Source organism: Pleurodeles waltl, chromosome 8 (genome assembly GCF_031143425.1).
Source record: "Pleurodeles waltl isolate 20211129_DDA chromosome 8, aPleWal1.hap1.20221129, whole genome shotgun sequence".
Lineage (NCBI taxonomy): Eukaryota > Metazoa > Chordata > Amphibia > Caudata > Salamandridae > Pleurodeles > Pleurodeles waltl.
Genome location: NC_090447.1, coordinates 96588586 through 96601236, shown reverse-complemented (window position 1 = coordinate 96601236; position 12651 = coordinate 96588586).

Below are 12651 nucleotides of genomic sequence, written 5' to 3'. Positions count from 1 at the left end.
AAGGCACCACAGCTCCTACCACTACAACCCCTACTGCTACACCTAGTGTCCCTACTAATAGCAGTGGTGGTGGGAGCAAACCTACTAATAGCCAATCCAAGGGAGTAGCTGGGCTCACTTTTGGTAATTTAGTTGGGGTTGGTCTGATTAGGGAGACCACAGAGGCTACTTTAGTCTCTGAAGGGGCTATTGATTTAGCCACTTTGGTTGCTTGCCCCCATAACTTGGAGAAGTACAAGCAACTAACCCTAATAAATGGTGTTGAGGTCCAGGCCTACAGGGACACAGGTGCCAGTGTCACAATGGTGATTGAGAAACTGGTGCACCCTGAACAACACATACTTGGACACCAGTACCAAGTAACCGATGCTCACAACATAACACAAAGCCACCCCATGGCTGTTGTAAATCTCAACTGGGGGGGGGTAACTGGTCCAAAGAAAGTTGTGGTAGCTTCAGATTTACCTGTAGACTGTCTATTAGGGAATGATTTGGAGACATCAGCTTGGTCAGATGTGGAGTTGGAGGCCCATGCAGCAATGCTGGGCATCCCAGGGCATATTTTTGCTTTGACAAGGGCTCAGGCCAAAAAGCAAAAAGGACAGGGAAGCTTGGATCCTGGAACAATGGACCAAGTGCTCCCTAAAGCTAGGGCTAGTAGAAGCAAACCACTTCCTACTATCCCTCCCTCTACAGTGGATTCTACTTCTGAGGAAGAAGAATTCCCTCCCTGTGCAGAACCTACACCAGAGGAGCTGGAAGCAGACACTGCTGAGCCTTTGGGTGAAGGGGGGCCTGCCAGAGAGGAGCTGAGTGTGGCACAGCAAACCTGTCCCACATTAGAGGGTCTCAGACAGCAAGCTGTCAAACAAGCTAATGGGGATGTCAGTGACTCTCACAGAGTTTACTGGGAGGACAACCTCTTGTACACTGAGCATAGGGATCCTAAACCTGGAGCTGCCAGGAGATTAGTGATTCCTCAGGAGTACAGAAAGTTCCTCCTAACACTGGCACATGACATTCCCTTAGCTGGGCACCTAGGACAAATGAAAACTTGGGACAGGCTTGTTCCCCTGTTTCATTGGCCTAGGATGTCTGAGGACACAAAGGAATTTTGTAAGTCCTGTGAAACCTGTCAAGCCAGTGGCAAGACAGGTGGCACTCCAAAGGCACCCCTTATTCCACTGCCTGTGGTTGGGGTTCCCTTTGAAAGGGTAGGGGTTGACATAGTTGGCCCCCTTGACCCTCCTACTGCTTCAGGCAATAGGTTTATCTTAGTGGTAGTGGACCATGCCACAAGATATCCTGAAGCAATTCCTTTAAGGACCACTACAGCTCCTGCAGTGGCAAAGGCCCTCCTGGGAATATTTTCCAGGGTGGGCTTCCCAAAGGAAGTAGTATCAGACAGAGGAAGCAATTTCATGTCTGCATACTTAAAGGCCATGTGGAAGGAGTGTGGTGTAATGTACAAGTTCACAACACCCTATCATCCACAAACAAATGGACTGGTGGAGAGATTTAATAAAACTCTCAAAGGCATGATTATGGGTCTCCCTGAAAAACTCCGCAGGAGATGGGATATCCTTCTACCATGCCTCCTTTTTGCCTACAGGGAGGTACCCCAGAAAGGAGTGGGCTTCAGCCCCTTTGAACTTCTTTTTGGACACCCTGTTAGGGGTCCACTCACACTTGTAAAGGAGGGTTGGGAACAACCTTTAAAAGCTCCTAAGCAGGATATTGTGGATTATGTACTTGGCCTCAGATCAAGGATGGCTGAGTACATGAAAAAGGCCAGTAAAAACCTTCAGGCCAGCCAAGAGCTCCAGAAGCAATGGCATGATCAGAAGGCTGTTTTGGTTCAGTACCAACCAGGGCAGAAAGTGTGGGTCTTGGAGCCTGTGGCCCCAAGAGCACTCCAAGATAAATGGAGTGGACCCCACACAATTGTTGAAAAGAAGGGTGAAGTCACCTACTTGGTTGACTTAGGCACTGCCAGGAGTCCCCTTAGGGTGCTCCATGTCAACCGCCTGAAACCCTACTATGACAGGGCTGATCTCACCCTGCTCATGGCAACAGATGAGGGACAGGAAGAAGACAGTGATCCTCTACCTGATCTCTTTTCTTCCACAGAACAAGATGCTCTTGTGGAAGGTGTAGTTTTGGCAGATTGTCTTACTGCTGAGCAGAAGGACAATTGCATAAATCTCCTAGGACAATTTTCAGTACTCTTCTCTACTGTGCCAGGCACCACTTCTTGGTGTGAGCACACTATAGATACTGGAGACAGTTTACCTGTCAAAAGTAAGATCTATAGGCAGCCTGACCATGTCAGGGACTGCATAAAGCAAGAAGTTCAGAAAATGCTGGAACTAGGAGTGGTTGAGCACTCTGACAGTCCATGGGCTTCTCCTGTGGTACTGGTACCAAAACCCAATTCTAAAGATGGAAAGAAGGAAATGCGGTTTTGTGTAGACTATAGAGGTCTCAACTTGGTAACCAAAACTGATGCTCACCCTATACCCAGGGCAGATGAGCTTATAGATACACTGGCATCTGCCAAGTATCTAAGCACTTTTGATTTGACTGCAGGGTATTGGCAGATCAAATTATCAGAAGATGCTAAACCTAAGACTGCATTTTCTACCATTGGAGGACATTACCAGTTTACTGTAATGCCTTTTGGTTTGAAAAATGCACCTGCCACTTTTCAGAGGTTGGTGAACACAGTCCTGCAAGGGCTGGAAGCTTTCAGTGCAGCATATTTGGACGATATAGCTGTCTTTAGCTCCAGCTGGGATGATCACCTGGTCCACCTATGGAAAGTTTTGGAGGCCCTGCAAAAGGCAGGCCTCACTATCAAGGCTTCAAAGTGCCAGATAGGGCAGGGTAAGGTGGTTTATCTGGGACACCTTGTTGGTGGGGAACAGATTGCACCACTTCAGGGGAAAATCCAAACTATTATTGATTGGGTTCCCCCTACCACTCAGACTCAGGTGAGAGCCTTCCTAGGCCTCACTGGGTATTACAGGAGGTTCATTAAGAACTATGGCTCCATTGCAGCCCCTCTTAATGACCTCACATCCAAGAAAATGCCTAAAAAGGTATTATGCACAGCAAGCTGTCAGAAAGCTTTTGAGGAGCTGAAGCAGGCCATGTGCTCTGCACCTGTCCTGAAAAGCCCTTGTTACTCTAAAAAATTATATGTCCAAACTGATGCATCTGAATTAGGAGTAGGGGCAGTCCTATCACAACTTAATTCTGAGGGCCAGGATCAACCTGTTGCTTTTATTAGTAGGAGGTTGACCCCTAGAGAAAAGCGTTGGTCTGCCATTGAGAGGGAGGCCTTTGCTGTGGTCTGGGCACTGAAGAAGTTGAGGCCATACCTGTTTGGCACTCACTTCATTGTTCAGACAGACCACAAACCTCTACTTTGGCTAAAACAAATGAAAGGTGAAAATCCTAAATTGTTGAGGTGGTCCATATCCCTACAGGGAATGGACTATACAGTGGAACATAGACCTGGGAGTAGCCACTCCAATGCAGATGGACTCTCCAGATATTTCCACTTAGACAATGAAGACTCATCAGGTCATGGCTAGTCTTATTGTCCTTCGTTTGGGGGGGGGTTGTGTAGGAAAGTACCATCTTGCCTGGCATGTTACCCCCATTTTTCACTGTATATATGTTGTTTTAGTTGTATGTGTCACTGGGACCCTGGTAACCCAGGGCCCCAGTGCTCATAAGTGTGCCTGAATGTGTTACCTGTGTAGTGACTAACTGTCTCACTGAGGCTCTGCTAATCAGAACCTCAGTGGTTATGCTCTCTCATTTCTTTCCAAATTGTCACTGACAGGCTAGTGACCATTTTTACCAATTTACATTGGCTTACTGGAACACCCTTATAATTCCCTAGTATATGGTACTGAGGTACCCAGGGTATTGGGGTTCCAGGAGATCCCTATGGGCTGCAGCATTTATTTTGCCACCCATAGGGAGCTCTGACAATTCTTACACAGGCCTGCCACTGCAGCCTGAGTGAAATAACGTCCACGTTATTTCACAGCCATTTTACACTGCACTTAAGTAACTTATAAGTCACCTATATGTCTAACCTTTACCTGGTAAAGGTTAGGTGCAAAGTTACTTAGTGTGAGGGCACCCTTGCACTAGCCAAGGTGCCCCCACATTGTTCAGAGCCAATTCCCTGAACTTTGTGAGTGCGGGGACACCATTACACGCGTGCACTACATATAGGTCACTACCTATATGTAGCTTCACAATGGTAACTCCGAATATGGCCATGTAACATGTCTATGATCATGGAATTGCCCCCTCTATGCCATCCTGGCATAGTTGGCACAATCCCATGATCCCAGTGGTCTGTAGCACAAACCCTGGTACTGCCAAACTGCCCTTCCTGGGGTTTCACTGCAGCTGCTGCTGCTGCCAACCTCTCAGACAGGCATCTGCCCTCCTGGGGTCCAGCCAGGCCTGGCCCAGGATGGCAGAACAAAGAACTTCCTCTGAGAGAGGGTGTGACACCCTCTCCCTTTGGAAAATGGTGTGAAGGCAGGGGAGGAGTAGCCTCCCCCAGCCTCTGGAAATGCTTTGTTGGGCACAGAGGTGCCCAATTCTGCATAAGCCAGTCTACACCGGTTCAGGGACCCCTTAGCCCCTGCTCTGGCGCGAAACTGGACAAAGGAAAGGGGAGTGACCACTCCCCTGACCTGCACCTCCCCTGGGAGGTGTCCAGAGCTCCTCCAGTGTGCTCCAGACCTCTGCCATCTTGGAAACAGAGGTGCTGCTGGCACACTGGACTGCTCTGAGTGGCCAGTGCCACCAGGTGACGTCAGAGACTCCTGCTGATAGGCTCCTTCAGGTGTTAGTAGCCTATCCTCTCTCCTAGGTAGCCAAACCCTCTTTTCTGGCTATTTAGGGTCTCTGTCTCTGGGGAAACTGTAGATAACGAATGCAAGAGCTCATCCGAGTTCCTCTGCATCTCTCTCTTCACCTTCTGATAAGGAAACGACCGCTGACCGCCCTGGAAGCCTGCAAACCTGCAACATAGTAGCAAAGACGACTACTGCAACTCTGTAACGCTGATCCTGCCGCCTTCTCGACTGTTTTCCTGCTTGTGCATGCTGTGGGGGTAGCCTGCCTCCTCTCTGCACCAGAAGCTCCGAAGAAATCTCCCGTGGGTCGACGGAATCTTCCCCCTGCAACCGCAGGCACCAAAAAGCTGCATTACCGGTCCCTTGGGTCTCCTCTCAGCACGACGAGCGAGGTCCCTCAAATCCAGCGACGCTGTCCAAGTGACCCCCACAGTCCAGTGACTCTTCAGCCCAAGTTTGGTGGAGGTAAGTCCTTGCCTCACCTCGCTGGGCTGCATTGCTGGGAACCGCAACTTTGCAGCTACTCCGGCCCCTGTGCACTTCCGTCGGAAATCCTTTGTGCACAGCCAAGCCTGGGTCCACGGCACTCTAACCTGCATTGCACGACTTTCTAAGTTGGTCTCCGGCGACGTGGGACTCCTTTGTGCAACTTCGGTGAGCACCGTTTCACGCATCCTTGTAGTGCCTGTTTCTGGCACTTCTCCGGGTGCTACCTGCTTCAGTGAGGGCTCTTTGTCTTGCTCGACGTCCCCTCTCTCTTCAGGTCCAATTTGCGACCTCCTGGTTCCTCCTGGGCCCCAGCAGCGTCCAAAAACGCCAAACGCGCGATTTGCATCTAGCAAGGCTTGTTGGCGTCCTTCCGGCGGGAAAACACTTCTGCACGACTTTCCAAGGCGAGAAGGATCCGTCCACCAAAGGGGAAGTCTCTAGCCCTTTTCGTTCCTGCAGAAACCTCAGCTTCTTCTGTCCTGTCGAAGCTCTTTGCACCCGCAGCTGGCATTTCCTGGGCATCTGCCCATCTCCGACTTGCTTGTGACTTTTGGACTTGGTCCCCTTGTTCCACAGGTACCCTAGATTGGAAATCCACAGTTGTTGCATTGCTGGTTTGTGTCTTTCCTGCATTATTCCTCTAACACGACTACTTTGTCCTTAGGGGAACTTTAGTGCACTTTGCACTCACTTTTCAGGGTCTTGGGGAGGGTTATTTTTCTAACTCTCACTATTTTCTAATAGTCCCAGCGACCCTCTACAAGGTCACATAGGTTTGGGGTCCATTCGTGGTTCGCATTCCACTTTTGGAGTATATGGTTTGTGTTGCCCCTATCCCTATGTTTCCCCATTGCATCCTATTGTAACTATACATTGTTTGCACTGTTTTCTAAGACTATACTGCATATTTTTGCTATTGTGTATATATATCTTGTGTATATTTCCTATCCTCTCACTGAGGGTACACTCTAAGATACTTTGGCATATTGTCATAAAAATAAAGTACCTTTATTTTTAGTATAACTGTGTATTGTGTTTTCTTATGATATTGTGCATATGACACTAGGTGGTACTGTAGTAGCTTCACACGTCTCCTAGTTCAGCCTAAGCTGCTCTGCTAAGCTACCATTATCTATCAGCCTAAGCTGCTAGACACCCTATACACTAATAAGGGATAACTGGGCCTGGTGCAAGGTGCAAGTACCCCTTGGTACTCACTACAAGCCAGTCCAGCCTCCTACACTTATATCTACTGTGCTGTAAATATATGGTTATTCATTAAACCTCACTGTACCTAATTCTATTGACCTGAAGTCAGCCTTTGACCTTCTTGATCGTCCAAAATTAAGGGAAGCTCTGGGGGCTCAAAAGTCCATTACTACAAATTATAAAAGGCTTGCATAAGGATAATACCGCATAGGTATGCTATAGGAAAATGGGGGAGTGCACTGCACCATTTTCGATTGAAAAGGGGGTAAGACAAGGGTTTATATTAGCCCCACTACTTTTATTCTTGTTTTTTAAATGATGTAGATTTTCTTTTGGAAATACTCAGTGGTGTCCCTAAACTTGCATGTAGCAAGGTCCCTATCCTATTTGCTGATGATGCAGTACTAATCACCAGGAAAGAGAATGCTATGCACAAAGTGCTGACTAGGTTTGTGGATTGTACTGGTAAAGGCTTGGCCATTAACATTACTAAAACAAAGGCAAAGGTAATATACCCGTCTCCAGCATTTAAAAGAAAAATCATTGTAAATGATTAGCGAGTTGAGGAGGCGAGCCATTATGACTACCTGGACATTTACCCGAATAGTAAATTAAACTGAAATGATCATGTAATCAAGGCAACCATCACCCTGTAACAAACTTGCCCAGCAGTACATAAGTTCAGACATAAGGCAGGCTCCCAGCACTTAACTATTATCCTGCAAATTTACAAACAGAAGGCAGCAGTGGCTGCCTTATATGGAGCCGAGATATGGGGGTATGAAAAAATGGAGCAGCTACAGCTAGTTGAAAACAACTTTTTCAGATCTTTGTTGAGCCTGGGATGTGGTACCTCCATGATTCCCATCTTAGCAGCATTGGATGTAGTCTCCATTACAGATCGGGCCAGGATGAAGATATTCCTATACGGGATCAGATTATTCAGAACAATAAAGTGCCAATAGTTACGTAAAAGCTGTAGAGGAGGTGAGTAGAAGCATTGGTAAATTGACATTCCTGTGGTCCGTGCACTAAAGAAATGGCTATGAACTGAATAAACTGTGGGAAGATTCTGGACAGGTTGGGCTTGATAAGGCAGCTTTAGGCGAGGCGTGTTACTACTCTTTACTATGGGTTGCTGAGGATGGGAAAATGCGGCCTGGTGGTTTAACAGTCTCCTGTCCTAGGACTGAGGTGGGGTTTAAAGACCACCTAGGTAAAATACAGCCTAACCAAAGATGGCAGGTATTTATTTTGATTAGACTAGGGATATTCCCAGCAAGGTAATACCTCGTGAAAACAAAACGGCTAAGAGAGTAGGATTCACTATGCAACTGCTCTGTAGTGGGGAAGATACTATAACCCATCTGCTAATGTTTTGTACAAAATTCATACCCATCCGACCCAGGGGGCTGCGGCCCCTTTTTGAGTTATGTGGGATGAGCAGTATGACAGATGCAATTGCAATATGTAATAGGATAGACAGGAAGGAAATCTTTTACCGTGTATCAGCATTTCTGTGGGGGACCTGGGTGTTGTCAAACAATTCATAGAAGTATCTAACATCGACACCAGAGAGTACTCTCAGACTGCCATGAAGTCGTGGGCAGAGCAGCTAGCTGTTATACATGATGGAAACACTGCATGGAATTGCACACATCAGCTCTATAACAACAAATACTATTAAACTGTGTAAAACGAGCTACGAGTACAACTCCATAAAACTTTTTTCTACTTTGCAAGAGCATGAACTGCACCTTAACCTATTCTGATATCTGTTATTATAGGCACTTTATAACTGACAGTCCTTTAACCTAACTGTTATTTATTGCTTTCCTCTGTTTTAACGTTTGAAGAAGGTATTTTATAATATTTATATCGCCAAAGGATTTGATGATTTTATCGACATTGTTATATGGAGCCCTTAATGAATGTCGTTTTCCTGTATTTAAGTACGAAGTTCTTTTACATAGATTTTGTTGTGAAGGACTACTTTTTAAGTGATTCAAAAAATGATTCTAAGACTTATATTTGCTGATACAATAACATCAAACTGAATTGAACTACCGGGTGTAGATTTACCACAAACAGCGGCCCTAACAGCTCTGGCTGAGAGTTTCACTGTTTGAACAAAGCTAAATATGCTTATGGTTGAGTCTGAAATGAGAAACGCTGCACAACATGTGCATGTAGCAGCGACGGTGGTGAAAACTACTGTGTGTTTTCTCTGGCCTAATTTCATAGTTCGACTTTTGATATGTAGTTTTCTCTGCACAGAAGCCCAGTGTAATTCCTGTAGTGTTACTGAGTGTGCAGAGGTGCCTACGTGTAGCAGTTCACATTCATTTACGACAAGTGGAACAAGATTCTTGATTGCCACTGATTTTTTCTCTGGCATAGGAGGATAACCTCAGTGGACCTCTCAACATCCCCAAGACGCATCAGCACAAACTGTTCTGGTCCCTCGCCTTCCGTAAAGAATGTGTGAACCTGAGCAGCAGAACCTTTAATATTAGATAAGTAGCCCATCTGACCTTTACTTGTCTGACCGCTCATGCATGCTAGGAGGAGCAGACAGGGCTAGGCTTAATTAACTTATGTACTAATGAATACAAATGGCCTTCTGGGAACTTTGCTCGAAAGGCCTACGGTACACCTTCCAAAAACTCAAAGTGTACACACATGTGCTCATCTATATATACTGAAGGCCACTACAACTCTGAACACTGCTGCCCACTGCTGTGCAGCAAACCTGGGCAGGAGGCTCAGGGGAAAGGTCATACTCCAGGCTGAGCCAGTGTCTGGCCTCTCTGCTGAGAGTGCCAACAGCGGTGGCTCTCTGTGCCAGGTCAAGAGTGCAAGCCAGTGACTTACCAGCATGAGGAAAGCAGGCATCAAAATCGCAATCCCCGATGTCACCTTTCAGACAGGGCCATAAAGGAGAATAGGTGAGTTGTCAGAAAAAAGCAAATAATGTTTCCCTTAAAGCACCATTGACATGACTTGCACTGGATCAACATAAATGTGTTGACAAGAAGCAGAAATCAAAATATTCAGCCTGGTAAGGTTACAAAAACATTTTTATTGTTACACTAAAAAAATTCCACGTCCCTTGTGTGTTTAACTTCCGCACCTCCCCTTGTTTAGCCTCGTGGCCGTTCTCAGAAATGTATTTTGCTGAAAGCACAGTCTTATAAATCTGTTCATAAAAACTGAAGTCGAATTTTCTCAACTTCTCTAGATATGTGTTTTGCTGACATTGCATGTTTTGTGTTCTTCTGACCCAGGCCATGTGCAACAGATAGTTCTTTTATTACACCCAGATTCTTCCCAGAGTGACAACGATTTAGCCACCGATGTATCACTGTGTGTATATTTATCACTGTGTGTATATTTATCACTGTGTGTATTGTATTGTATGATGCACCATTTACAAAACGCGTCATTCATGCGACGCACCTCACTCAGTGGCAGTGTTTGGATGCAGCAGTGTGTGTCTCTGATGGGGCATGTGTGGGTGCGGGTGGGTAGTGCGATGATGCCTTGCATGGAAACCACAGCTGTGCTCTGATCTTGTGTTTGTTGCTGCATTGTGGCGTGCCATGAAGCACCAGGAGTGAGAGATATGTTGTGTAGGCTAATCAGATGCTGCATGAAAGTATGAATGTCCTGCGGTCTGTGCAGAACATAGACTCTTCCGTCATGTGCGTCCTGAAGAAGCTGCTCCGATGCTGTTACCGCGAAGGACAGGTGTGCCAATGATGGGATTAAAGCAGTGGCGTAACAAAGGCCCCTCCAGTGAGGGGGGGGGGCGGAAGCGTTAGGGGTCCCCCTCAGCACAGCTCTGGGCCGGAGTATGTGCGGAGGGGGGCCTCCATGTTCTTTGCAGGGGTCCCCTCCAGTTTTATTAGGCCACTGGATTAAAGGAGAGTAAGACATAGCAATGGATGTGGATGTGCCTACAAACGTGTGATGTGTTCCATTTTCAGGTGGGTTTCATCTTGGCTCTGTGCCATTCGGCCCCTCTTAGTAATAGCAAGTGATTGGTTCTGCTTGTTGTGGGGTTACCTGGAGAAGAGGCAAGTCTCCACCGCCTCCCTGGAATCCAGGTGGCCTGGGGTGTTTCTTGTCTTTGCTGGAGGAATTGCAGAGTCCTACTGCTTGTGCTCAGGAGGGGGTTCTACTGATAGATTTCCTCTTGTAAGGAAGGATGCTCATCTGGGCGCCAGACTAGAGCGCCAGGGTTGCACATATTTAGGACTGTTTGCATCGGGTCCATGACCTGAGTCATTAGTTTTGATCAGCAACAGCCCTGGGTCTCCACAGATCCACTTATCTCTTTTCTTTACTGTCAATCATCTTCCCAATTTTAGTGATTTATACTTTTTTCCAACATAGGAGAGCTTGCATCATGCAAACCATTACTGAACATGTTCTCTTCTGCTTACCCTCGAGGCCATCCTGCTGAAACCATGTCCTGAAGCTGCTTCTTATGCTTTCTGCCTGATGACATTTAGACTAGCTTTTAGCTCGAATCACAATATCAATTTCCAATCACTAATAACAGTTCCACATAGTTTATCGGGTGTCATTTTACCATAAACATCGACTACTGTAAAGGCGGGGGAGTCAGCTCTAGTGCTTTTTCAGCATGATGTTTAAAATGGAGGACACTTTCCTCTTGTATCCCTTTTCCTAATTACTTGGCGTCCCAGTGAACGTTGTCTTACTATTAAAGTTATTATCTCATATGTTGTTCATGACAAATTCATAGAATTGTCCAGAGTAACTTGCTAAGTTTTCTGTACCTATGTTCCAGGAACGTCAATTCAACAAAATTCCAGGGTAGCGGAAGTGACATCACACGTCATTTCTCATTTACTTTTACTCACACACATATACTTACACATAGGCAAAGATTCACTCACGCACACACTTTTTTACATAAACACACCCTCACCCGCAAGCATGCACACAAAGTTCATGTAAATGTGTTTTTTTACTTACCTCGGCTACCAAGGAGAGTCACATTCCAGCTAACTGTACGCCATTTTTTATTACACTAATAGTGAACAAATTATTATTCATTATTAATGTAATTAAAAAACTGACTGGAAACAAGGAAGTGGAACCCAAAGCAACGTCCATAAGGAGGAGCTGCCCCTGTATTTCTGGCACTGATTTTGACACCTCTGAGGCCAGGGGTCGCAAAGGCAGTGCCAGGGGTCGCAAGACGAAAGCCTGGCGACCCCTAAATGGCGTCCATGCTATGTTGCCTGTCTGCTTTGCGCAGGCCTATCGGCTGTGCGCATGCACGCGCAGGCTTCATTTTCACAGCGCCCAGTGATAGAGCGAACCGTACTACCAATTTACCTGTATTCGGACACTCTTTAGGCCGATGAATCTTTTGACTAAGTGGGAACTCTCTGTACTCCTAATCGATCAGTCGCATCAAATCAATAATCAATAACGAACATAAGCAACCCCTTGGATGACATAACACCTTACAATTAATCCAGAATACATTTCGGCGAACCCTGACCTTTCAGTCAGGAATAACCACACCAGTTTATTGCGAAGTTAGTGAATTTATTTCCCTATATTAACAAAGCTAGCACAATATAAATGTGTCTCAACACCAAATGATAAACGTAAATGAACATTAATAGCTGTCCATATCGTCGAAACAAGTGTAATCTATGTAGCATTTGAATCACAAGGCATTCGATAATGGCAATGCAAAGCACTAATACGATAATCTGTAATGGGCTAATTGCGTACATTTAGTCAGCATAACAAGATCTCAAATTGCATCGTGCGATATATGGAATCCTCGTCTAACCTCAAATTAGCATCGGCATGTGGGACTTCATGCAAAAAAACAATTTAGCAACATTAATTTAGAAAACTCCTAGCTAGGGCCCTTATCAAAATCAGCAGTTGGTTACCTAAAAGAAACACAATGCAATTTTACAATTTTCCTTTCATATTTACCAATTACGCTCAGCATACAAGGAAGTCTTCGTCTCACAGGTACCGTTTCTCAATCAGCATGGGACGG